Below are 26,390 nucleotides of genomic sequence, written 5' to 3'. Positions count from 1 at the left end.
CAAACGCTAACGAGAAAATTGCTCTGTTATGAAATTACTTCAAAAGGACTAGAGTAAGTAGAATGGATTGGAGGAAAAGTTGGGTACAGCCTCGGGTGGCAGGGAAGAGCTTGTGTGCTGTCTTTCCCCCTCAAGCTGTCTCTGTGGACGGGAGTAAGCAAAGACTCCAGCGGCTGCACCCAGAGCTGTGGAGTATAAATTCAACAGTTAAACTTGAGTGTTGGCACTGAGGAAGCACAAGTGTTCACTTTAGTAATGGAAGAGTGGATGTTTTAAAGCTTTGTTGTGAAAGGGGAAGCAAGGCAGGTTGGTCTCTTTTTAATCACAGCAGTTCAAAAGACACAGAAGGTTCATCTTAATTGGCATTGTTTTGTTTATTACTTTTAGGAATGTGTTACATTATATCTCATGACTGCACAGAAATGGTTGCAGTCACTCTTGATGGTGCGGCCTACAGAATACCTGCGATGCAAAGAGTTATGACTCAATACCTCCTGTTTAAACTGATGCCTATCAAATGTCTTGTGTTGTAAGTCGAAACCTGTTATCACTGTACACGTCACAGTCAAGGGTGTAAATATTTTTTTGTAAGATATGTTAACTCTATTATTGATGTATTCTTAAACAAGCACATACAATAATGCACCCAAGCAGATTTTGGTTTTCAGTGGCCTGTTGCAAAACACTAAACAATTAATAGACTTAAATTATACATTTGAAGAGTTCATTTGCAAAGACAGATGAATCCGTTTTTATACATTTTCAAAAAACATATTTCTTTTTGATATAGATTCCTAATAAAGTTACATTTTCAAGATACCTCTGATTAGTAAAGTAATTTTGACTTAGTCAAAACCACCCTACCTCAGTTGATTGATAATACCAAAAGCTAGTAATAGAAAAAATATTTTTTGAAACATTTTTTTTTTTTGTTTTTCAAAAGTGAGTTAACTGTTTTTGCAAATGAACTCTTCATTTGCTCTACAATCTATACAGTTGTTGGTTCAAGTAACCCAAATTTACTACTACAAAACGACTCTATTAATGCCCATGCTTTTGTTTTCATTTGCACGCTTTCGTTTTGTTATATCTTTCTCAGAAGTTTCTCCACAAAAATGCACAAAATAAGAAAGCAGTCTTAACATGTAAGCATGTTACACCATGTAAAAGATAGGTGGTTCATTTCCCAGCCCTTGCAGAGTCTACATTTCAAAGTGTCCTCAGATGAGAGACTTTACCTTGATTGCTTCCAAAGACATAGCCATCGATGGATGACTGTGTGAAAATAAGAAACATTAGTACTGATAAGCTGTATGGTATCCTCTGCCATTGGTGTATAAATGAAGTGGAAGTGACAAAAAAAGCGCCATAAAAGCACAGTCCCATTACCATTCTCTTTTAATTGAAGTCCATCCATTTTTTGATAGAATGTTGAGCTAAAAACACACACTTAAATCCCATAGTGGCATGTGAGGACAAGTCAAGAATGATTTAAGTCATTGTCAGGGCGTCAAATTAACTTTTTACCTCATCTGCCAGCCTCGTCAACTTTCCAGTTTTCTTTGAAACGTCATATAGTGGCATTACTCCGTTTAGCTGTCTGTTCCTCTTCTTGATCGTCTCCTGCCTCTTTGTTTATCCTTTTTGTTTCTGGTGGCTTCACGCCGGGAATGTGTCGCCACATCTTCCTTGAAACGCTCTTCCAGCCGTGCTTCTTCAAGCAAAGGGAATGAATAGAACTCCAGTAGCTGACGTCACGCCATTCCCGACGTACCAAATCACGTCACAAGTACAGCATGCAGCAAGGGTCAAAATAGCCTGACAGTCGGCAGAAAAGGGCGAAAGTATGAAAACAAAACCTCTCAAAACCAACCGCCATTGGTGCTTGGCAGGTGTTCATTTTATGCCCAGGTTTTTGCTAAATATTTCTTCAGATAATCAAAACTTGTAGCGATGTCCTTGTCTCATCAAAGCAAAGACCAATCAACCGACATTGCAATCCAAATATCAAAGCTGCTAGCATGGCTAATACATTTTACGCTAGCTCACTTCTTCTGAGAAACCAATGCAAAATTTTGGAGAGGGATGCTTATGTGAAATTTGATAACTCAAACTCTTTATTACTGTGAGAAACATATTTAGATTTTGAACTGAGTGAATCAACTAATGCAGCATTTATCCCAATGGGTTCAGTTTGGTTTGATTTGGTATGGTATGCAATTATTTGTATTTCTACTGTCAAAAGTAGGGATGCAACGATATCAAAATGTCACGGTACGATATCGTCACGGTATTAAGGCCACGGTATGGAATTATTGTGGTATTGTCAAAAAAATAAGATGACTTTGAAAAAATGTCATAGTGTGGGAAATTAAGTGCCAGGAATGATAAGGATAAACACACTTAGTGTAAGTGAACACGAACATAATGCTCAAATGTTCTAATCAAGCGCGTTCACCAACCTTTTAGATCCCTCATTTTCCACCACTGAAAACGGCTGCAGGCTTTTGGCAATGAACTCTCCGATACACCTTGAGATTAGTTGAGTTCTCGTGCTGTCATGAGGAAAACTCGGTTGAAATACCTCCAGAGTTGATGTTTGGCCTTGCTTGCTTCTTGGTTTCACATCAAGAATCTTTTCCGGGTGATGATTAAAACTACAGTAGCGGGAGTACTCCAAGTTCCTGTTTGATTCCATCACATGCCCCGGCATTATTTTGAGAATTTTGAAACCGAGATACCGCCGATATTTACAACATCGTTACATCCCTAGTCAGACGTTATGAACGGTACCACAATAACCGCTCCATGCCGTCCTACTTTTTTGGCACCCTTATGTTGGGGTTCCAAGCGTTCCATTCCGACCCTGTAGGATGGAGCTAGACTTACTGCAATCCATTGATTGGGCAAAGGTTCATCACGTCATGTGCAATGGCGATAATAATCGTTGGACAGAATGCCGCCTGCAGTCTTCTCTCAGACAAAGCTTGTCTTCTTCTTGTGTTCCTGGATTGTGTTACAAAATACGAGATGTCTTCCATTATTGCCCTTTGTTTACACACTCTGTCGCATTCTTCTTCTACACTGAAGTTATTGACAGGCTACACTGAGTTGCACTACTATGTTGGTACACTATCACGTAGCTGATGCAGCCATTCAGCTTACTAAACCAAGTAAGGCTGAATGCTGTGGAAACAAGCAAGATAAGGGTTTACCATACCAAATTGTACTGAACCAAATTAGAACGTTTGAGAAGTAATGTTACCTTGTAACGCAGAAAACTCGTGATTTTATTTGACTGGCAGAAAAAAAATGTCAGTTTGGTGCCACCAAATCAATCCCCCTGCTATATTTAATAAGGTGACACTGAAGTCATGAAACCTTCTTGTAACATAACAGGATTTTCTCACTCAACCTTTCTAGAGACAGTCCCACAGCAGCAATTGAGACACCCAGATGTTTTAAGTGTATCTGCCACAATATACCTGACCACATACCCCTTCACCTAGGAATGAGCCTAGCCTTCCACACTGACTCAACCTGCCCTCCCCCCCTCAACCTCCCAACTCAATCCAATCTACCGACGGCAACATGAAACAAATAAACACTAATTCGGATTATTTACGTCCAGTTTACACCACATGACGCGGGGTATGAGCTGGAGAAAAAAGAGCTATATGGTGGGTGGATAATTGTAACAGTGGTGGTAATAAGTGCAGCGGCTACAGTGATAACAATTAGATTTGATTTCATTTGAGAATGCCTCCACAGCTGCTCCCCACTCACCCCCTTAACCCCCTTCTTCCCCTTTTTCCCTCCCTCCCCCCTCCCCTCACTCCTCTCCCCCTAGATTAAAGTGGGTGTGTTAATTCCGTGGTGTAGCGATCGAACAGCTCTGGCAACAATGGGAAATGGGCTATTGATCAGAACAGCTCAGATTAAGACTAGGCAGTGGAGCTCTTTCTTGCTCTCTTTCCCCTCCTTTTCTCTCCATTTCCCACCTTCTTCTGCCTGTCTTCCTGTCTGTCCTGCTTGTGTCACCCCCCACACCCCACCCTTCCTGCTCTTCTCTACCTCTCTCTTGTCTTTCACACCCACAAAGAAGAAGAAAGAGTGTTTGCATGTAAAAGAGTCTATGAGGATTTCCTCGTCCTTCCATTTTTGTCCGTTCTCTTTTGCTCTCCCCTGTGTTCCCTCTCCTGATTTCTGCACCACAGCAACCTCATTTAGAGTCTTCTGTTTCTTTTTTAAAACATCACATCTTAGCTTTGTCATATCTAAATAATGTACACAAGCCAACAAATCTACATTAGTAGCCTCAAGCAAGGTATATTGCGCACAATGTGAGCCTTTTAACGGTTCACTCTGCTGCAGTTTGACGTCCGTTCACATGAGGTTTTATATCAATCAGTCACAGTGAGACCCCTTGTTGTGCCACAATTAAAATCCGCCCTATCAAAACGGCTCTCATACCAAAATTAGCTGTCATGATCGGGGCTGCGGGGATAGAACACATTGGATTTGCATTGAACAGACATAAAACATACCAAATGTGAGGAGACAGCAAATCCATACAGTGAAAAGTGAGCTAAGAATCCCCTGCTCTACTTATATTAATTAACTCAGTCAATGTGGATGTGATAGGTCAGTTATTCATCCTCTTCCAGCACCTCCCCACTCTGTCACACATACCTCCCAGGTGTCAGAGGCTCAGGCGCTCCAGCTGCTCAGAGAGACCACGGGAGAGAGAGAGAGAAAAAAACACACGCACACACACTGTGGTGCATGTGAGCATGAGCTGGTCTGAGATCAGTGTTTGGAGGTTGCTGGTGTGTTTCAGAGCATCTGCTTTTTTCCCTTTTTTGGGGATTTTAGAGGTGGCATGGCTGAATTCAACAGACACTGCATGCATGTACATAAAACTGACATGCACTGACAGTTTACAAACACACACGCACACACTAGTGGTCGCATCAATATTACCATGACCCTCAGGGGACTTGCAGTATTGGCAAAGCTTTCATCTGCTGAGTGTATGAGTGTCTGATACCCCCTGCTCCCACACACACACACATACACACACACACACACACTTGACATACTGAAGAAAAAAACAGTCATATAGCAAACAAATCCACTTTGGCTGTGGCTTTGTGCAGCTGTGAGCCCAAAAGTGAAAAAAAAAAAACATCAGGGCAGAGAGTTGAGAAAGTGTCAGTAGGAGGGGTTAACAAGCAGTGATGGAGGGCTAAGATCAGCAGTGGACACTAGAGGGCGATAAAGAGGCACCTGAGTGTGTGGTGATGTATGGCTGTGACAATGGCAATGTTGCATCAACACTGCCCTTTTCGGTCTACATATTTGGTAGACTGAAGTTATGTGTAGGAGGTTTTTTAAGCTTTCAAAAATGTATTCAAACGCAGCGTGAATGCCAATGACTGAAGAGTGAATATGGCTTTTTTTAATTTCAACATAACCAGTTATTTTTTTATCCTTTTATAATTGTTTTATTGACTCATTCATCAAAAGTTGGGTCTAAAAGTGAAAAAATAATCCCAAAATGACATATTCAAGGTGCATTTCTTGTCCAACAAACACCCCAAAACACAAATATATTTCTCTTTCTGAAGAAAACAATCTGAATCTTTACATGTGAAACACTGGAGGCTGTGTAAGTTGATCAATGTTGCTTTTATTTGCTCCAAAATTAACCAATAATCAAAGTAGAAGAGAGTTGATTTTCTAACTAATTTCTTGAGAGATTTATCAGCAGTGAAAATACCCCTCATTGTCACTTTACCCCTTCTTACTATCAACTCCTGGTCACTGCAGATTTGACCTTTGTCCCTCTCAGCATGGGGAATGGGGGGTGATTGGGAGCATGTCACATTAGTTGACAACGAAAATGTGTTGTTAATTCCCCGCCAAAGTCAGTCAAAATCAGAGTGACATCTTCATCCTATTCTATTTTACACCTCCAGTCCCCTTTTTTAAAATCCTGCATCCTCTCCTCTCCTCTCCTCTCCTCTCCTCTCCTCTCCTCTCCTCTCCTCTCCTCTCCTCTCCTCTCCTCTCCTCTCCTCTCCTCTCCTCTCCTCTCTTCTCCACTCCTCTCCTCCTTTTGATTCTCTTGTCATACACTCCCTCTCTCTGCACTCAAGTGAGTTCCATAGGTATACCTAATTGATTATTAAGTTGCTGATTGGGGATCAATTAAATAATTAAAGTTTGTTAAGGGCAGGGTCGATTTACTGGCAAGGGAGGTAGGCCATGCTCTTCTCCTCCACTTTGTGTGCGTGTGTACATAGGTGTGTGTATATGTGTGTATGATTGCATTTATAGAATGTTGATAGGAGTGATGCTTTGGAATTGAAGGCAGAAAATGTGTTTGTGATGTGGATAGGAACAAAGTATTTCTTCAGGTAGTCAAATACACACAGATGGGTAAGGGTGACCTTTACTAAATAGAGTTTTGGGTTTCCTCTATTTTCAGATATTGTGATCATATGTTGCTGTTTTTGCCACATTAGGATGGATACACTGCAGTGGTCGAGTTGGATCCAGATTTTGTGTTGAGGTGGATGTTTTGGGGCACTTTGGGTCCCAGCTGAAGTGGCTCTTGCAACTCCTTCTAGAGACCACTCTCATTGCCTGTGTAGGGAGTTGCTCCTTGATTCAAGTTGAACAACTTCTGGGGTCAACATGTTGATGGACACAGTGGCACCTGGTTGCCATGGAGGTGAAACCAGCTATGAAGGCTCACTCTGTGGTGGCAAAGGGTGCCCTGAAAGACAAAAAACACCCACACACAAAGTATTACACTACACACACTCTCTCTCACACACAGAGAGACCTCATATATGAGACACAGGAGCGGAAACGGGTCGAATCCTACTTCAAATTCTCTTTCCTCTCGGCTTGTCGACCGGGGAAAACAAACCGACCCGAGGCACTGCGAGTGGGGATTTACTAATTAACTACTTACACACGCGCACACACACAGGGAGAGAGAAAGAGAAAGCAAGGGTGGGAGAGAGAGAGAAAGAGAGAGAGGGATGCACACCTTCCCCTCCTCCTCCTTCCCTCCCGCCCTCCCCCTCCCCTCTCCTCTCCCCCCCCCTCTCCCTCCCTGTGCTCTCCTCCCTGGGTTCAGGTTGGTAGTAGTGCTGCCTCTCCGGTCGCTGGCTCGCTGCGCCGTCAGAGTGAATACATGTGGATAGACTGTTCGCGCTTCAGCCGGTGAGAGCTTTTACGCCACTTCAACATAACAACAGGCGGTATGTCTTTTTCTTTATACAATTCAATGTAATTCAACAATTATCTTTTTTATATTATGAGTGAGATTTTGAAATGATTTCTTTTTGTTTTCTTGCAAAAAAAGTTGTTGTTTTACACCACAAACTGTGCTCCAAATATTTCGTGATGTCTGCGTGTGTGCTGGCGATATTATTGGTCATTGTTGTATTATTTTTGCTTCTTCTGGAACATTTGTTCTGCCTGTGTTGGCATCAGTTTGAAGATTTGAGCGTAGCTCTGCAAAAAAAAAAGAAAAGTTGCACCGTGCGTAATCTACGCGTGCAGACTCCTTTTGCGCCTAGCCTAATTTGGAAGCACAGGTTTGGCATATCATCTGAAACGTTGTGAAAGTTTGCGTCTTTTACAAACACACTCACACACACACATGTGGGGCAGAGATAAGTATCCTGGTTTTGGCGCGTGTTCAGGTGTGAATGTCTCGGCTTACAAGGGAGCACTTTGATGCGTTGAGCTGTCGGCGTTGGCCCGGATTAGCCTTTAAGTGTCTCTATTTGTTAGCGCGTCCAGCCCTCACCTCCTCACCGCCGTATCAATCAGTCAATTAAACAGGCACTCACACACGGCGAGCTGCACGAGACCTCAGCCGGTGCATTCCCCCCCCCCTCTCTCTTGTGTGTGTATGCGTGTATGTTTGACCCCGTTTAATTTACCTTTATGAATATGTAAGCAAGTGTGTGTGTGATATTTATTGGCGCTGTTGGATTTATTATTTTCTTGTCACACTTTGTGCTTTTCCCTCAGTTTTAAGAGGTTACTGCTCGCTCTAAAATATTTGTTTATCTTTATTTTTAATTGATTAATTAATCAATGAATTAATTATTAATGAGTTTGTTTTAGTTTCTAGTTTTAAAGTTATAGCACATTTCAAGTTCGACCAACTGCCAAGATCATCCTGTTGATTTGCACCAACATTTGTTTTTCCTGTTTGTATTCTCATGCACACCAAACTTTAACATTTAACCTTAAAAAAAAAAAGAAAGAACCGAGCTGCACTTGTGGACTTTCTCTGACCATCCGTCAATGTGTTCACCCAAGGAAAATACTCAAGTTTACTGCATCAGGAGTAAAGCCAGTGATGTTTGTGTGTGAGCGTGTGTTTTCAGTCTCGCATGGGAGTTTGTTTCAGAAGTCTGCGCATCGATACAGCGCGAGCCAAACTTGAAAAAAATAATATTTTGAATAATCTTTATGTGAATTCGCTGGTTTCTCCTCGGATTTTTTTGCTCCTCTTTTTAGGTGTTTACCCCCTCACAACTTTGATGCATATTTATGCGCGCCGTGGGTGTACTCCATCAATTATTTGTGCCAGTATATTTCCAGATAAACAGTGTTTGTAAATCAATACTTGCATGTAACTATTGCAGATTAAGAGATCGATCAATGGATCCACCCTAACCCCGGCCAATGTTGTTTTTCTGCCGTCAATTATTTACATCTAACTTTACACAACAGAAGCAGCCTATCTCTGCAAAGTTTTAAAGCGTGTGTGCGCGTGCGTATCTGACAGGATTTACACACGAGGAAGCTTTAAATCAATTCCTTAACTTCCAAGTTGGAAAAAAAAATTACCAAAACTTTAAAAATAATTTAAAAAACCGACACAAAAGGGATAATTGATCTACTATAAATCTTTTCTTCTAATTTGTAAAATATCTTTAATGATTGCAGTTTAATATTTCTGATTTGTTCTTATTTCCTTGCACATTTAAAGGTTTAATTCTTCATCACCCCAGCCTCCTCTTGTCCAGGATCTTTTTCTCCTCTTTCTGCGCGTGAACTTGGAGGCCACGAACGTGTTGAACATCTTCAGGTCAGCTTCCTCCGCGCTGCTCGTCTCGTACAAGCCGTTTAATTGGATTATTTCCCCGCTTTTGTAGCGCCTTTTCGCAGGCCGTCTCATCCGTCTCTGCGCTGTCGATACTTGGTGGAAATATTTCCGACATTAAATGGCATTTGGGGAAATTCTGCCCACGTCACTCACCCTCCCTCTCTCTCCATCCCTCACCTCTGCACGAGCACTTTTCAACTCGTTTGGTTGTCCAATTATTTTCATTATCATAAGAGCGCTTTAATAAGGCTGCCGCTGTTTATCACTGTAGACTGTGGAGGCAGATTTACTAATAACTCTCTACTCCTATTAACAGGAAAATAATAACAACAACGATGATATTGATAATTATAAAAAAATAATTATGGCCAAATTGTAATAATTACAACAGCAACAGGAACGATCGATTGCATTAAGTAGGCCTGCTCTCAAAAAAACAAGAGATTAACACGGTATTTTACAATCTCTAATCCTACAACAAATTATTATGATTATGATTTATTTTATTATTATTGTTATTACCATAATAATAATTATAATCATTATAACTATTATTATCATTGTTTATCGAACTAAGGATCTGCATTCAAAAAAATCATTTCACAAAGTTCCATAGTTTAAATTAAACTCCTGCTTTTGCACTTAATTTTTTTAATTATGTTGTGTGTTTTGTTACCCTTTAATTTTCGCGGATTAATATGTTTAATTACAATTTTGAGAAGGAAGGAATACATAAAAAATCTAGCTTTTTGTGCGCAATGCCCTCCGCGTCAATTCCCCATAAGAAAATGTTGATATTGTTTGTATTTACCGGTAAATATATGTATTTTTTTGAATTACCTAGAAGAAAATTGTCAAAACTTTTATCATATATTTAACTCCACTTTTGAAGGAGTGTTCAGAGAGTCTTGAGTTCTATATTTTCTTTGACTGAGGCTTACTTTTACGGTAACACTCACGATTCTTTGGTGAAGGAGACTCAACATTTTGGATGTAACTTCCCCCCCTTAATTTTTTTTCTTCATTAGTTTCCTTTTTTTCTTCTTCCTTAAGAACATACACTCTTGTCTGTCTTTTATTAATCAAACCAGTCGACCCATGGGCTTACTCTCTCTCTCTCACCTCTCCTAATCGCCATCTCTCTCGGAAAAAAAGAAACTTCTGACAGGTGCAGGAGGCGGGTTTGATTTTCTAAAAATGCTCTCATCCTTAATGTGTTGTCATCTGGAAAGCAATTGCGTATGATCAAAGTGCGGCTAGTTAGTGCGGTCAATATCCTTTCCAGCAAGCTTCTCACATATCGATAACAAGGCAGCAGAGCCTCGCGCTGAGCTGCGATCAGGGCCTCTGGATCCGTTCTGCGTGCCGACAAACCCGGATTACACCCCGTGCGTAAAACCCGCCAGAACCTCAAACAAACATTTCAGGAGGCTTTAACATAAATGCAGAAAAAATCATGAATCCCTCTGGGGGAGTTTCTTTGGAAATTGCAAAGACTCCTACTGCAGTCAAGTTCGATAATGTCATTCAGTAATAAGTGTGCAAAATACGCGCCATTTTCTGTCTTTGTGGGGGTGTTAGAGTAATTTACTCCTGCTAGCACGTTTTCCTGCCTCTCACTGTGTCCAGTACTGTACGACAGTAAAGAGTAAATAAGGTGATTGATCTGTGGTCAGTAAGGAGCAGTGGTCCTGCGGGAAAACTGCACAACACAACCACCCTGATCGGCTCCAATCAGCTGGACCAAAGTGTCGCTATCCCGGAGTTTGTTTCCTGTTAATTCGTTTGTTTTGAAGCAGCATTATTTTCGTCTCAATTAGATTTTTTTTACTCCTCTATTTCTTTCTAGCTTTAATGAGGACTACATTTTTTTTTATATCTGTGTGTTTCAGTGACGCCTTCGTGTAGTGCGACAGCGGCACTCTCCCTTCCCGCCTTCTCCTTCTCCATCTCCTCCTCCTCCCTCCATCCTCCATCCTCCTGGGTCAGAACCAGCGAAGCTGCGAACGAGCCCCAGTCCGAGGGACGGTGATCGGGCTTTGGCCTCAGGTGCATCTCTGAGGCGGGGCGACGCGGTAGTCCAGGTTGGTGAATTTACTCCTCATCGTCCTCCTTCCGATGTAGCTTTTCTTTTACACTCACACTCATGTGTCTTTAGACAACATGGTTACACAAAAAAACTCCATATTCCCCTATTTTTGAAGAGAACTTGAACTCACTTGAGGTCAAGAAGTTTTTTGTAGGAGGTGTTGTGTTGTTTTAAAGTTCAGGACCACAAAAGAGACTTTGGTTCTTGCAGTTTTATAGTTTTTGTAATTTTAATTCACATGACTGCACACTATGAAAACTTTTGCAGCAAATTAGGATTTTGATTGTGACAAAATGTTTAGCTTCACATTGAAGTGCTGTTAGATTTCCTTTTGATCTGGAATCAATGTATTTGTTTTTACCTTGTAACACAGCTCTGTCTGTGAATAATCAAAGGTGTCCAATGCTCCATGTAATCGCCTTTGGCCATTACCGATCACATGCAACATGCTCCTCCAGCCAGCCAATGTCTGAACGCTTCCTCCGGCTCCTCTGCTCCCCCCCTTAATTCTTCCTGTCTGATATTAGCCCCTCGGCACACCTTAAAATTTCTGTTTCATTATTCATTATTCATTACTGTGTGGTTGCAGACACACTTCTACCTGTTACACCGCAGGCCCATAGGGCAATTGAAGGACTCCTCTGTATCTCTTTCTCCATCTCCAAGCCTCTGTCCTGCCTCCCCCCTCCCTCGTCTCCCACTCCACCCTCACACCCCTGTTGTCTCTCGCTGCCACACCTGGTAACTACAAACTTGTACACAATAATAACAGCCAGATGTATCCATCTATCTCTCGATCTAGCCTGTCGGCAGTTAGTGGAGTGGCTGAGAGACTTGCAGGCGTGAAAGGTCAGTTAATCAATGGCGCACAATTTGACAAATCCCAGCGACTCTTATCATCCTCACGGGCGTTTAGGGCCGAAAGGAGGACCACCGAGATAAATGCCTAATCCTGACTGCTCTGTGAGAAAGAGAGAGAGAGCGAGAACAGATGCTGGGCATGCAAAGGTTGAGGAGAGGAGTTGGAGAGAAGTGAGAAATGGGAGTATGACGGAGACGCAGAAGTGGCTGGAAGGTGAACAGATGTGGCTGCATTTGGAAATGACAGATTCTCTCTTTTTTTATGTCACAATCAGACGAGGAAAACGGGCGACTTTGTGGCTCTGATCGAAGCCTCCCCGGGCTGGACAGGCCAAGCACATGCCTTCTGGACTGACATCGAAATCTTGGTTTCTGCTCTCAGTTGTGGCTCTACTGCTGTGTGTAAAGTTGAGAAAAACCTGAGGAAAACAAAGGTGTATGAGTGGTTGAATTCTCTTGTGGCATGTTAGCCCGCCTGCAGCAGTGTGCAACCAAGAGGAAAATGAGCTTTTGTCCACAAGGCTGGCCTCTTTTTTTTCTCCTCAGTTTTCTGAACTGCAGGGGTTTTGGAAGGTGGCACAATTTCTTTGCCCTTATACCCTTAACAAGAATCAGCCCAGTATGACACTGAGGCAGTTTTTTCTACTTGACTGTAACACACTTTTGATCTCTTGCTGAGGCTTTATTGGACTTAATTTCAGTCTGATTAATTGTCAAAAAGGTGTCATCCCACTGATTTCTTCACTGTGTGTGTGTTTCCACAGGAGAGCTGCTTGAGCGGTCACACAGACACACGCTCATGTCCTTTATCTCCATCTCAATACAAGTTCAGTGTAATTCAATTGAGATTAGTTGCACTGGCATGACAGCAGATCCCTAGTATTGCCAAAGCACTTAGGAGGCAATGACAGGACCACATTGACGTGCGCTAACACACATAGAACACCCTGCGACCGGCCAACCTTGCAGAGAAAGAGAAAGACACAGGGGAGGAAACAGAGATGGAGTGACGGCTAGGAGAGAGAGAGGTTTCAGCAAAATCTCAGGATGACAAAAGTTAGAGGATGATAGAAAGTTGTCGAAAAGAAGTCTGAAAAGAAGAGGAGAAAATGATGAAGGGACCCGGATGGCGAGCGGAGCCGAAGCATGACAGAGTGCGTCCAAAAAGATGAAAGAATGATTGACTCACAGGGAGAGTGATGGGGGAAGAATGAGGGAGAGGAAGGAGACAAAGAGTAAAGCAAAAATAAAAAAAAGAAGGGGTGAGGAGACGGAAAAGAGAGCAGGGAGAGAAAAAGGAGGGGACACAAGATAAAAGGAGAGAGAGAGGATAAAATGTTTAAGAGTGATGTACGAGAAGAGAGGGGAGGAAGAGATTTACTAGAAGAGAGATTAAGTCAAGTTGTCCCCGGTCAGTCATTAATCCGATTTAAGAGCAATTAAGGTGAGACTGATTCCTTCCTAGAGAGAAAGAAATAGATGGAGAGGGTAAGAGAGGGGGGGAGTAAGAGAGGAGACAGCGGGGGAGAGAAGAAAAGAGTGATTGAAAGAGAAAAGTGGGAAAATAGAACAGGTGTCTGAGCCTGTTTGTGGACAAATAGGACAATAAAGAGAAGATGTTCAGACATCTCAAAATAAAGAGTTGATTATTTTCCACAGAATATGAGTTAAAATTAGAACAGGTAGGTAAAAGTGTCAAAGGTCAAAAAGAGGATGATAGTTGAAGGTTTTTTCTTTGAATAACATTCCTTTCTTTTCAAACCCCCGTGAGATCAGGGTCATACTGAAGTAACTCCTGACTCTGTTGACAGAAGCTTAATGTGAAAGCAAGCAACCAGGACCTCCAGTCTGCGTGTTGGACCTCTGCTACCTGTGAGATTATTCCTCTGAGAGTGGGCAGAAGTTGCAAAAGTTGAGTCTGAGGTGAAAGTGCAGTGGCAGAGACGGAGACTGAGGGACAAAGTGGAGCATCTCCTTTGAAAGAAAATGAATAAAAAGAACTAAAACTAGCTCCCTCCCTCTTTTCCTCCCTCCTCCTCCTCCTCCTCCTCCCACCCCCAGCTTGCTGTGCTCTGTTGTTCCAGATGTGTATCAGAGGTCCCCGGGTCGACAGAAGGGTCCCTCCACCGCTGTAGCATTTCTGTGTCTATTGGGAGATGCTGGTCGTGATAGCTTGGCTGTCTGACACGTACACAACAGTACATAAATCAAACGCACACATACATGCAGTCGCTCCATTTATCTCCCACTCGAGCAGCACGGTGATAGCAGCCAACTCTGCATAGAGTCAGAGAGGGAGAGAGAGAGAGAGAGAGAGAGAGAGAGAGAGAGAGAGAGAGAGAGAGAGAGAGAGAGAGAGAGAGAGAGAGAGAGAGAGGGGGGAGAGGTGGTCGGTCTTCTTAAGTGGGAAAGTAATGGGGAGCTGTAAAAAGGTTTATACTCGTGTTGCTGCCTTCTCTATTGTTCGAGGCCTTTGCCAGTGTCTTTGGCTCTTTTGTTTGATGTGCTGAGGAGTATAAAGCGAACTCGACTGCATCCGTAATTGCTGTTTGGGACAACGGTGTATTATTATGAAGCCTGTTAGGAGAAAGAAAGGAGCAAATTGCAAGCAGAGGTCATAGATTTTGTTCTGCAACATGTTAGCCCTCTGAATGGAAATGTTTTTACATGATTTCATTGACTTGCATCAATGTTGAATATGTGGTTTTTCAAAAGCAGCTCACCATTATGGGGGAAAATGACTTAAAACACATCTCCTTACTTTGCTTCATTTTTCAAGAGTCAGTCTATTTTTCTGTGGTGTTTCTGTGTACCAATCTGCAGCCCATCACAAGTCCCAGATTGAGAGGCCATTTGGCTGCTGTTGACAGGAGGCAGCAGCTATTGACAGGGCCCTGCCGGGGAGGCGTGTCTCGGGCTCCACGTCCAAAGCGTTTGTGGCGTTTAATACACTGTAGCAGTGGTCCTCGCAGCTCTCACCCTGCATGCTACTGCCAAAGGGATCAATATGCACTGGGTTAGAGAGAAATGGACCATCTGATGCACACTCAGAGAGGGGGATGAGGGAGAAGGAGGGAGAGAGACAAAAACAGCAGGGAGGGGTAGGTTTAAAGGAAAAAGAGAGGAACGGGCTTGGAGAAAAGGAGAGATGGCAAGACCAAAAAAAGGAGGAAATGATTAGAGGCACGATTTAAAAGACATGGAGGCAGAGAGCGGCCTGGCACAAAGATAGATAGCAAGCGAGAGAAAGTGGTCAGCGGTTGAAAGAGACATTCAGCTGGGAGAGAAAACAGATTGGAGTGAGCGGGGATAGACACTGAAAAAGAGGAAGACGCTAGACACCAGGGAGGATACACACAGGAAAAGAAAAAAAGACATAAGGGAAGGGTGGGAGATAGAGAAAGGGGGGAGAGGAAAGGAGGGGGGAGAAAAACAGAAAGAGAGAGGGGTGTAGGGAAAGGATGAGGAGGAAGGGAAGGGAGGGGAGGGGGGTAAAATTTCCATCAGGTTTTCAATTGGGGCGGATCAATAGTGTATTAGAGCTCACCTTGACCCCGTCTCTCCCCCCTTCTCCCCGGCCCAGCACACAGGCCAAGCTACTCTCCCTCACAGCAGGGGACGGAGAGGGGGAGAGATTGCATTACGGCCTCCCTTTCTTAGACCAAAGTGGCAGAAAATGGCACAATAAAAGCAAGAGCGGACAGAAAGAAAGAGGAAAACTAAGTCGCGGCGGGCAGACACAGAGAAAGTGGGAGACAAGGAGTAGGAGAGAGCGGGGAGAGACACCAGCGGGGGTCATCGTGCTTGTTTGGACAGAGATTTCTGGGAGAGGAAACTGGTTGGGTGGTGGAGTTTGTGCATGAAGACTTGACTTGTGTGTTTGTATCGCCACAACCCTGAAAAGGGGGCAGATTGCAAACAGTATATGTCATAAACAAGGAACATGCATCTATACTGAGATATGTATTATTGTGCTCCATCTTGATACACTCCATAGACTTGATATCTGTATTGAAGCGTCCTATTAGTTGCACTTCTGCTGCCTGTCAGGGTCAAACGGTCTGTATGACGGAGTGCTCACACACAATCACAGAGTGTGTTGTAGTTTTATTTACATTAATTTGAGTCTTTTTATCTTCACTCAAGAAAAATCAACTTAAAGCTGCGTTTTATGATTTCTGACCACTAGGGGGAAAGACACAATTCCAAAGAATCCCCCCAAAAATCGGCGCACCTGTTACAGTGCTCCTACTAAGTGTTCTTGGTATATACGTTGTCATCAGACTTTGCTAACTCTGTTTTATATTTTATGTATCTGTTTTATTCTATTTCTAATGTTGAGATTCAGTGCCTAGAGAGCAAGTGGACCGGTTATGTACTCTATCAAGATTTTTGTCATCTGGTGTCTTACTCACATGTGAAGGAGACATTCTTTCATGGGGTCGTTAAAACAGTTGTCGTGTTTTGTGACTGCACTTAACACTTTCTGATTTTTTACCTGTTTAGCCCATCCAGCTCTCTGCACGAAGGCTTTGTAGACAGAATTTAAATATCCGAATGTCATTAGGATAGATTTCCATTTATAATTGCTTTTCAATTACCCGTAATTTTTCACCGTGCTGGATCATCCTGTTGTTGCCAAAAACTGATAAAGTAGAGCACATTGAACGTATATTGATATGGATGCCGCGCATTCATGCTCCTCCCATTGTGAGATGTGAAGCCAAAAGGCTGCCCCAATGGGCACTGACATTGCGCTGGTGGTGCCAAGGCATGCACAGAAGCGATCAGCCCCTTCCGCTAACTAAAACAAGCGTTTAACTTACCAATCAAACATCAAAGATTGATCAGGTGGGTACAGTCTAGCAGAACAGATCCTTGAGTCGGTTTGAAGCAGACACTCTTGGTAATGGAAAGATCAATGACTCTTGTGTTAGTGTTTGCTACGTTTTCACTCACCATTCCTCCTCTACTCTGATGATCTGGTAAAGCCTACCTTTTTCAACAGAGCTGTCATTCAATCATCTTTTCAACATCAAATATCTAGTTACAACACTTCACACACATAATGACAGAAACCATGTTTGAAAACATTTCTGTGACGTGTCTTTCAACATTTCAGTTTAACTCTTATTCCATCTGTTATGATGGAGGAGGTTGGCTTTAAGAGCTATACTGCAGCCAGTCAGGGGCTCTGAATATTTTGACTTAACAGTCCATAAACAAGTATCTTCTTCCCAACATTCTCAGGTCTTTTTGCTACTTTTTGGTCCCCACCACTCCTTGATTTTCTGCTGTTTCATGCTAGCCTAGAAGCATACACTCAAGCTATCCAACCATATGGCGTAAATGTCTTCTAATTTCATCAGGATTTTCTAGGTCTCAGTGAAAGCTGAGACTCAACCTGCGTAGCGTAAGTCGTTGATTCTAAGTTGGTTGGACACCACAACTTCACTCACAATTCAAAGTGTCAAAAGTAGTAGTTCTCATAACTTTAGTAACTAATTTTGTCATTTCAAATAGGATATGGTGAGAGAACTTTTGCTTTATCATGTTTTTGTTTGACTTGCTGTGAGAATAAGTTGCACTCAGGCACGCAGAAAGCCACGACAGACATAGGACATAAGGCCGGGAGGACACCCTCCATCACTGGAGGACAGTTAGACATGAAGCTGTTTGAAGGGGACAGAGGCCAGGGGCAGAGGGAGTGCGTTGATGGGGGGGGAGAGGTTGAATAAAAAAAATTGATCTGGGAATTTAGCATTTAGACACAGTTTACAAAGTGATACAGAGGGGAGTCATGGGAGCAGAGGGGACGTCGCGGGGGAGGACACTTAACTTTACAATAGGTCAGCTCTGCCTATTTGACTAACATCCTGCCTTCTGTGCTGCACCTTGCACATACCTCAGAATATAAGCACGATTCTCAGATTCTCCTCTCAACGATCCATCTTCAGACGAGTGTGTGATTTAGCTGTTTAGACAGGAGCTTGTTTGTAAAAGCGCAGACCTACTAGCAGCACCATCCTCATCTCTTCCCCACATTTCCTAATGCTGTTCCTATTGTCACCCATCCACACTCTGGTGCACATGCACACGCCAAGACAACACACAAATGCACATGCACACACTCAACCTATGTCAGACACACACACACACACGGTACACACAAACTCTGTCCCACTCGCTGAGGGGGAGAAAAGGAAAGAAAAAAGGAGAGAAAAAAGAAATCGATCGCCGGGGATAGCGGTGCGCGTCGGAGAATCGTATCTTGTCAAAATAATATATTACCCTCATCCCCGCCTGATCGATGCGGTGGATTAGGGACGGAGGGCTCCCTCTCTCCCCTCCTCTCTCTCCCTCTCTTCCTCCTCGGTGCTTGGTGCAGTTTAATATTTACCTCCGTGAAAGAGCGGCCGCGACGGCTCTCAGCCCTAATTGATTCCGACACATGGGGCTCTGTGCTCAGGCTGCGGATGAGGAAGGGAGGGCAGGCTGGAATGCAGAGGGAGAGAGGAGAAAGGAGGAAAAAGAGTGGAAAGAAAGACAAAGAGAGCAATGAAAGAGTAGGGAAAGGAGTATAGATGGAGGAACAGAGGAAACTGGGGGTTAGGGAACTGTGTAAGTAGAAAAATGGTGGAAAATGTGATCAATGCATGCACTTATTTCAATAAATACAGAAAAAGACAGAAGGAAAAAAGCTGCAGGGAGAAAGAGAAGGGCAAGAGTGAAAAGGCCAAGCTTAAAGAAGTGGAGGGATAAACTTTCAAGGGCTGATAGAGAGATATAATGACATCTGAAGTAAAAAACTGCAGAGGAAAACCATGGAGGTCAGAGGAAATATAGCTGGAAAAGTGTAGGATGGAGACAGGAAAGCCCTGGGTATAGAGAGATTGGGCATATGTTGCACAAAAAGGGGGGGTAGAGGGATGAATGGAAAGGATAGAAGAGAGGAAATGAATCAGGAAGAATGAGGGAAACAGAGAGGAGTAGGTGGAAATGGGACAGCACGCGGAAACGGCTTCTGGAGAGCAGGAAGAGAAACGGGGAGGGATGAGGGGCCGAGGAGAGCAAATGAGAGGGGATTAAGAGAGCGACATGAAGATGGATAGAAACAGAGGAGTGAAACATGACGGCTGGAATGTAGAGCACCTATAAAAAGCGCATAGAACAGGGAGAGAAAGAAATAGGGGGGATGATGGAAAAAAAGAGCGTGGCGCAGAGGTGACAGAATGATATCAGGTGGGATAGACAGAAAACAGGAGTGATAGCGGAGCGAGAGGCGGGAGCGAAGAGAGGGACCATATTTTCCGTTGAAGGAACTGGCCTGTCATGCTGTTCCGCCAGCGCAGAGCAGCTCTATAAAATACATGGAGCAGGCGGGTCGTGTCGGGTGACTTATGTGTATATCTAGGCTTTGTCAATATTTCTTTCTGTCTTCCTTCCTCTGTGCTCCCCCTATTGCTCCCTCGCTCCCGTGCTCTCACTCCAATTCTGCTTCCACTGCCTCTCTAGGTGCGTGTTCATCCTCACTTCTTCACTTTGTTTCTGTTTTTCCCCGTCAAGCTCGTGCAGAAACCCTGAGGGCTTTGGAAGTCACTTTTGCCTGTGAATGTTTTCAGCACTCTCTCGAGGCCTTACATCCCCCCAATGATTCTCCATTATGATACAATAGGCAGGGTGATGAGCCTCCCAGTTAAATCGACATCACTGACAGAGTGCCAACGCATATTCTCATTGATGTCGGCTTCAAAACGTCTGCGTCTAACCCCTCCAAAACAAGCAGACAGATTCTGATGTTTCACACCTACACAGTGTCTCTTCTGCATGTATGAATGAATGCATGTGTTTGTGCACTTCTCTCTGACTCCTCCAGTCAGTCTTTGCCCCGCTACAGAAGCACCGGGTGGTATGCTGATTTATTCATGTGGTCCCAGAGAGGATTGCACCTCCTCTTCCTCATTTGGCGTGGTTTAGTATCCTGAGCACAGGCCTGCGGAGACCACGGGTCCATGGGGGGGCCCAGACATCCTGCAGATACACTGTACAGGTCTACACTGGTGGACACTCACAAATTAGCCTGCTCTACATTTCATGTTTATTCATTGAGGCAGCACGTCAAAACTTCTAAGAAGACTTCTCCGTGCCAAAGCTACAAGTTTGGTACAAAGTTGGCTTTAGTTTTGTGGCTGGACTTTGTTTTTCTTTCCACCTTGACCACATGACGGGGTTCAGGTTATGTGCAGGTGGGGCCTCATCTTGAAGTTTGCTCACGAGACAGAAAACAAAGGATTTTGGTCTCTTCTGAAAAAGATGATGTCATTGGGGTCTGAATCTGTTTGGAGCTGTGTTCATAAGTCTGTGATAACTGACTGTCAGCGTGGAAACAGACAGAGAGGAAAGAAAGATAACAGACAAAGAAGTTGCACTCCAACGAAACAGAACTTATTTATTTTTGCAGAACAAGCTGAAAATCCTTAATCTATCCCCATGACTTCCTCCATCTCTGTTCTATTTTCTCTCTCTCTCTCCTTCTGTTTCTCTCTGTCTCTCAGTCGCTGTCTCTGTTCTTTATTTACACCTCTCCCTTGCTCTCTGCAGTGGCTCAGGGAGCGGTAACAGAAGTGTCACTTGTCATTATTGGTCTAATTCAGTAATCCGTCATCGTGCACTCACTGTATGCGGCGCATTATACGCCAGCACAGCAGGTGTACTACGCGCCGAGGTGGAGATTCGATTTGACACGCACACACAGGCGAGAGGGCTGGGGCAGACGGGTGCTGTATGTGTGTGTGTGTTTGGAAGTGTGTGTGAAAGCACATTTTTGTATGGGTTTGTGTGAGAAAGAATGGGAGAGAGGAACACAAATAGAAAGATGGAGAGATTGAAATTTCTTGGTGTGTGTATATGGCTTCAATAGAAATGCTTCAGTCCAAGAAGTGTGTGTAATGGGAAGAGACAGAGCAGTATTGAATAGAGACAAATAGGCATTAGATATTGGAGGAAATAAGGTGCTGGTCATAACAGAAGACTGTTGTCATTTTAAAAAGCATATTCCCTTAGAGAAGTGTGAGAGTCTATAGAGATACAGTATATGGAGACCTATAGTAAAAGTAGAGTTCCCTGCGTCTAGGTTTAGTTGGAAACATTTTTCTTCGATTTAAAGTCGGGGTGAAATGATTAGTTGGCATGGACGGAAGAAAATTGATGACAAAAAATTTCGATAACACATTGGTTACGTCATCTTGTGGGTTTTTTTATGCCATAAGAGGACACATCATTTTCCAGATCTGAGCTGCTGAGAGGTGAGCCATCTCTCGTCCTTACCTTCTCTGCTAACAGCTGGACGTGCAACAGAGTTACTGCGATGTGACAGTCAGACAAAACATAGCAAAATGGTGGCAGCTGATGCAACACCATCACATCCAACAACTTTTAAAGCATACCTTACTTATCATGGGAGCATGTTGGTAATGCCAAAGAGAAGGCTTGGTGGACATCTCTTCATAAAAATGAACTGTCCAAAGTAGGGATAGACCGGTTATCGACAGAGACGATTACCGGCACCAATATTCAGCATTTTGACGCATATCGTCATCGGCCATTTTTTTAATCCGACGGACGATAATAGATCTATTTAAAACTGGGTTATTTTGGTTCATTTCTCCCTGCAGTTTCTCATCACTGGGGACGGGCTGAGCAGCATCCGTTGTGGCCTCTACAACTACTAGTGATTAAAAACTCATACAACCCCACTTCAAAAAAACTGAAATATCCCTTTAAAACAAAGATAAGTGAAGGATTAACATTTCAGTTATATTGAAATTTTGGAAAACTTTATTTACCGTAGAAAACTTTAGGGAGCTATTTATTTGTTTAAGTTTTCATTTAACTTTATAAGACATGCTGCTGAGCCCGGGAGCTCCTTGCACTTTGTGTTAGAATTTCAAAACAAAGATGTCTATTGTCTATGAGAAAAAAAAAAAAAACGTTAGCATGTTGAAAATCTGAAAATCTGTTTAATAAACATATGCTTAAAGGCATTTAAACGAAGTTAGGTGTTGGAGTTTGTATTATTCAACATTTTGACAACAATATTTTCCCTTTTACTGCAAATGAATATTGGCTCTAAATATCGGTTATCGGCCCCCTTGACTACCAGTAATCGGTATCGGTATTGGCCCTGAAAAAAACACATCGGTCTATCTCTAGTCCAAAGTTACAGCCAGGTTCTGATCTTCCTCTTATTTGCATTTTCAGTCCCTCAACTTAAAAGAGTCCTCCTAAAACCTCATCTTTTTCTCGTCTTCTCATCTCCTGTTCTTTCTCCCATCCCACCACCAAACAGTGAAGCTAACTTTGCCGTGTTATCAAAGTCACAACGGTACATGCTAACTCTAAAAAATCCACCTTACTTTAACACTAGTAATGTTAAAATTTGAGACAGAAATATGGCTTAAATTAATTTAATTTAATGGCATCTTTTTAAATTAAGCGACTTCTATTACATGTAAAGGCTGATACACTGTAGCTGTTGGCTAGGAGGCTCAAAGCCCGCCTCTTTACGTCACAGCAGCAATATGGCTGCCGCCGACGATTGGCCTCAAAACAGTGCTTCAGAAACAGATGGGTGACGTTACGGATACTACATCCATATTTTATTGTCTGTCTGCTCCCTCTCATTAGGCTACAGCAGTATAAGGATATGTTTGATGTCCTTTTTTACACATTCCAACCCTGCATTGGTTTAATAACTCCAAATATAGAGATGCAAGCGTAAAGTCACCTTGATCATTGGGGAGCTTCTGCATGATTGTACTCTAAGGAGGCCAATAGTGTTGTGGAACCAAGCATTGTAATGATCCCAATCCAAAGCTTCTGACCATGTGAGATTTATCTATTTGGATTTTGAATACATTAACCCATGAGAATTTGTTCTGGTTCAGCTTTGGCATGATGTGGTTGGGAAGTAGTTGCTCAGCATACTTCTGTCTATCTGACATAGCGCTGATATCACAGCCTAACCCCTTAAGTATCTGTTTTCTGCTAGCTGTTGTGGCACATTCACATTGCTTGAGACAAACATAATGCTTACACTTTGCAGGCTGCTTTTAAAAGCCCACTTTGTTGCATATTTTGGAATCCAGGGCACACTAACAATGTCAAATCTCAATAGTATTAACTAGCATAAGGTCTCGCTAACAATTACCTCTGCTTACAAGGTTGTATGTTAGCTGTTGCTTGTTTTTAGTCATCAGAACTACACAAAACAAACTGGTCCAACTATCATGTAACTTGGTGGAAAAATGCAAAACCAACCAAATAAAACCTGTCAAATTTTTTGACAGGAGTCAGATCTGACCCACATAAAAGTCATATTACCAAACTGTGACTGACTGTGGTCATAAAATATTTCAGTCAAAGCATTTAATCATTGGAGAAATGTACATGACAATCATTTTTTTCTTCTTTTACGGGTGTATGTTTGGTATTTGAAATATTTCCAATTCAGAAAACACAATAAACGCAAAGCTGAGATGATGACGCTTAAGTTAGGCACAACAAAATCTAAACCTTACTTTTATAGCTTTGAAAAGATATCCAGACTAATGTAGTGGTTTCTCTTCTTGTAATACTTTAAAGTCACTCATTCAAACTTTTTATTGGCTCCAAATAACCTATCTTGGGATCACCATGGTTGTCAGTTGGTAAATTTGTAACTGCTGTGTGTCACATTTGTTATGGTGGGTCTCTCTACATTCAGACTTCACTCATGTAGTTCATCCTCCATCATTGATGGCACCTTTGGGCTCCAGCAGTCCCTGGCTGCACTCTGCTGTTAAAGGTCACATTTGGAGTTTAACAAAGCAGAAATTTTCCTACATGTCATGTCACCAGGCTCGATTGCATACACTGTGGTGGGATGATCCCACATCAGAAAACAAATGGCCCTGTTGAAAACAATGATGAGGCAAAAAGTAATTGTTGTGCATTACTAATTTCAAATCTCTCAGTGTCACTGATGGTGCCGGCTGCAGTGAACTCTGGATAGGAGAGGTGTGTGTGCGTGTGTGTGTGTGTGTGTCTCTGAACTAGTGTGAGAGCTGTGTGGTTTAAGGTTTGTGAAGGTGGGGTTTCCCCTTCTCTCTTTATCAACGGCAATTTGTATGTGAGTGCTCACCTCTGTAGTCCCAGCAGGCATGGCGGATTTTATCAAGTTCTTAACCCCACAAGGCTCCAAATCCAGTTACAACTGTAAGTGTTTTAAACTGTTTTAACTATCAATACACCTCATGCTGAGTCCTAGAACACGTACCAGTCACGCCCAGACCGCATATGAATTTAACTGCATTTACTTTACTGTTTTTTCTCATTAAATTTATGCTTCATACAACACCTGCCATTTCCACCGCTCTGTCAAACTCAAGTTTCAGACTCACTCCAAGGGGATTCAGAGCTATTGCTTTGTGATAGTTGAAAGTTTTAACTGTTGTTGATGTTGATTGATTTTTAACTTTCTCTTTTTTAATAACCCATAGGCAAAAAAAAAAGATTTAATGTTGTTTAACTACAGTTCAATTTTGTTTTTGCTTTTTTTCCCTGAAGAATAAGTTGATTTAGTATATCCTGTAATATTTATAATCATCAATACAAGTGATGCACTAAAGGCCCATGTTATAGGCTTTTCGTCTATAATAGGCTAGCTGTAAATACATAATTGTAATGATGAAGTTTTTAGTCTTACAATAAGAATTGAGTGAATCTTAGATAACTTGTATGCCCTTATGAACAAGTTTCAAAGTTCAAAAGAAGGTGAGGGCAAATTACTGCGAGAAGAAAGACTTCATGAGAGGAGGCTTCAGGCTGACTCAGACAAGCCAAAAACCATAAGTGACAACTATTGTCTCAGTTTAATTCTTTGCTCATTTAGTGAAAAAGCTGATCATTTTTGACGCCAGGGTTTCGGTTTTTCATAAGCCCTCGTCCAAGAAAAATACCTATTCTCAAACATCGCGATAACTGAGCTTGTCCTTAAATGGGACCTACATCAGGGTTATCATTTCTGTTTTTAAGAACCACAGCAAAGTTTGTAAAGAGACCCCAGTTAGATTTATCGTATAACAATTATAACCGCTCAAGAAATGTCAAGACAACGCGTTTTGATTTGAATTCTTTACATATATAAAAATAATGCTGAGTTTTTTAACCTCTTATCACCTTTGACTGTGCAGTGCCAGTCTCCTTACCTGCTTCCCTCGCTTGATCTCATCTCCTCCACACAAGGACAAATGAGTGAATCTCAAAGTTTACCTTCAAATCAGTGACCTAATTTTGTTGCATCATACATACAGACATAACTGCATTAAGAGAAACGATCGCAAACATTAGCTCACTAATTGATTCTGTAGTATAGAGAAAGAGACTCAGCATCGATTTTATCGCGGTTGCTTGCCTGATTATGATCTCTGCGACTGGAGGTTTATTTTCCATTATATGATCAGAGGCAGTCAATACAGATCAATAACCCTCCTTCTCTCTAATCCCCTCCTTTCTTCAGTGCCTTAAAGTGCCCATTCTAAACCTATAGGCCTTTACTATAATACACCTTATTAATGATCTGAACTTATTGATCCATAGCCATACACTCAGGGCTGCTTTGACTGAGTTTAAGAGCTTATTTGTGCAACACAAAATCATGGTGAAATACATTTTCTGCCTGGATCTGGCAGTTAAAGAAAGCTGTAATTATGTGGTTAGTAAAAAACATTATTAGGAAAAAAAAAAGTGAGGTGAGAGAAAAGAGTCGATGGGAGGGGGAGAAGTTGAAAAGGGAGGGAGGGAGGAGGAGGAGGAGGTGGAAGAAGCAGGAGGAAGGAAAGTGTTTGAATTATTATCCTGTATATGCCTGAGTGGACACGAGACAGAGAGCACGATGGAGGAGGAGGAGGAGGGTGCATGAGTTGTTGAAGAAAAAGATGAGAGGTGAGCCCGAAGGTGAGGAGGAGAGAAAGAGAAAGAAAGAGAGGACGAGAAGGGTGATGATGAATGGATGGAGAACAGGGATGAGAGACGGAGCAGCATGAAAAGAGTGTAGGTATATGGGCTGTACGGCGCGCGGTCCCGCTCCGAGGATGATGAAACGTTAATTAAAGTAAACGAGCTACCTGAGCTCCCCGGCTAACCCCCCCTGTCACACTCTGTCAGGAGACAGAGAGGCGGAGGAGGGAGGGATGAAGACAAGGAGGAGAGGGTGGGGGCATTTAACTGAACTGGAGAAAAGTTGGGTAATCCAGC

At 42.6% G+C, this 26,390-nt stretch overlaps 1 protein-coding gene across 5 annotated transcripts in view; it reads left to right on the top strand.

Moving 5' to 3' along the window:
• The window catches only part of erfl1 (Ets2 repressor factor like 1), a 105,693-nt gene that overhangs the window by 54,336 nt on the left and 24,967 nt on the right, over window positions 1-26,390 (top strand). For 4 of the 5 annotated variants that reach the window (XM_034698763.1, XM_034698762.1, XM_034698764.1 and 1 more), the window contains one exon: window positions 11,038-11,229. The exons of the other annotated variant lie outside the window; for it this stretch is intronic. The gene's annotated coding sequence lies outside the window, so the exon portion shown is untranslated. The remainder of the gene's footprint in view (window positions 1-11,037; window positions 11,230-26,390) is intronic. 5 annotated transcript variants of the gene reach the window in all.

This window comes from Notolabrus celidotus, chromosome 12 (genome assembly GCF_009762535.1).
Source record: "Notolabrus celidotus isolate fNotCel1 chromosome 12, fNotCel1.pri, whole genome shotgun sequence".
Taxonomy (NCBI): Eukaryota; Metazoa; Chordata; class Actinopteri; order Labriformes; family Labridae; genus Notolabrus; species Notolabrus celidotus.
Note: the sequence above shows the minus strand (reverse complement) of the source record. Positions and strands in the feature narration are given on the sequence as shown.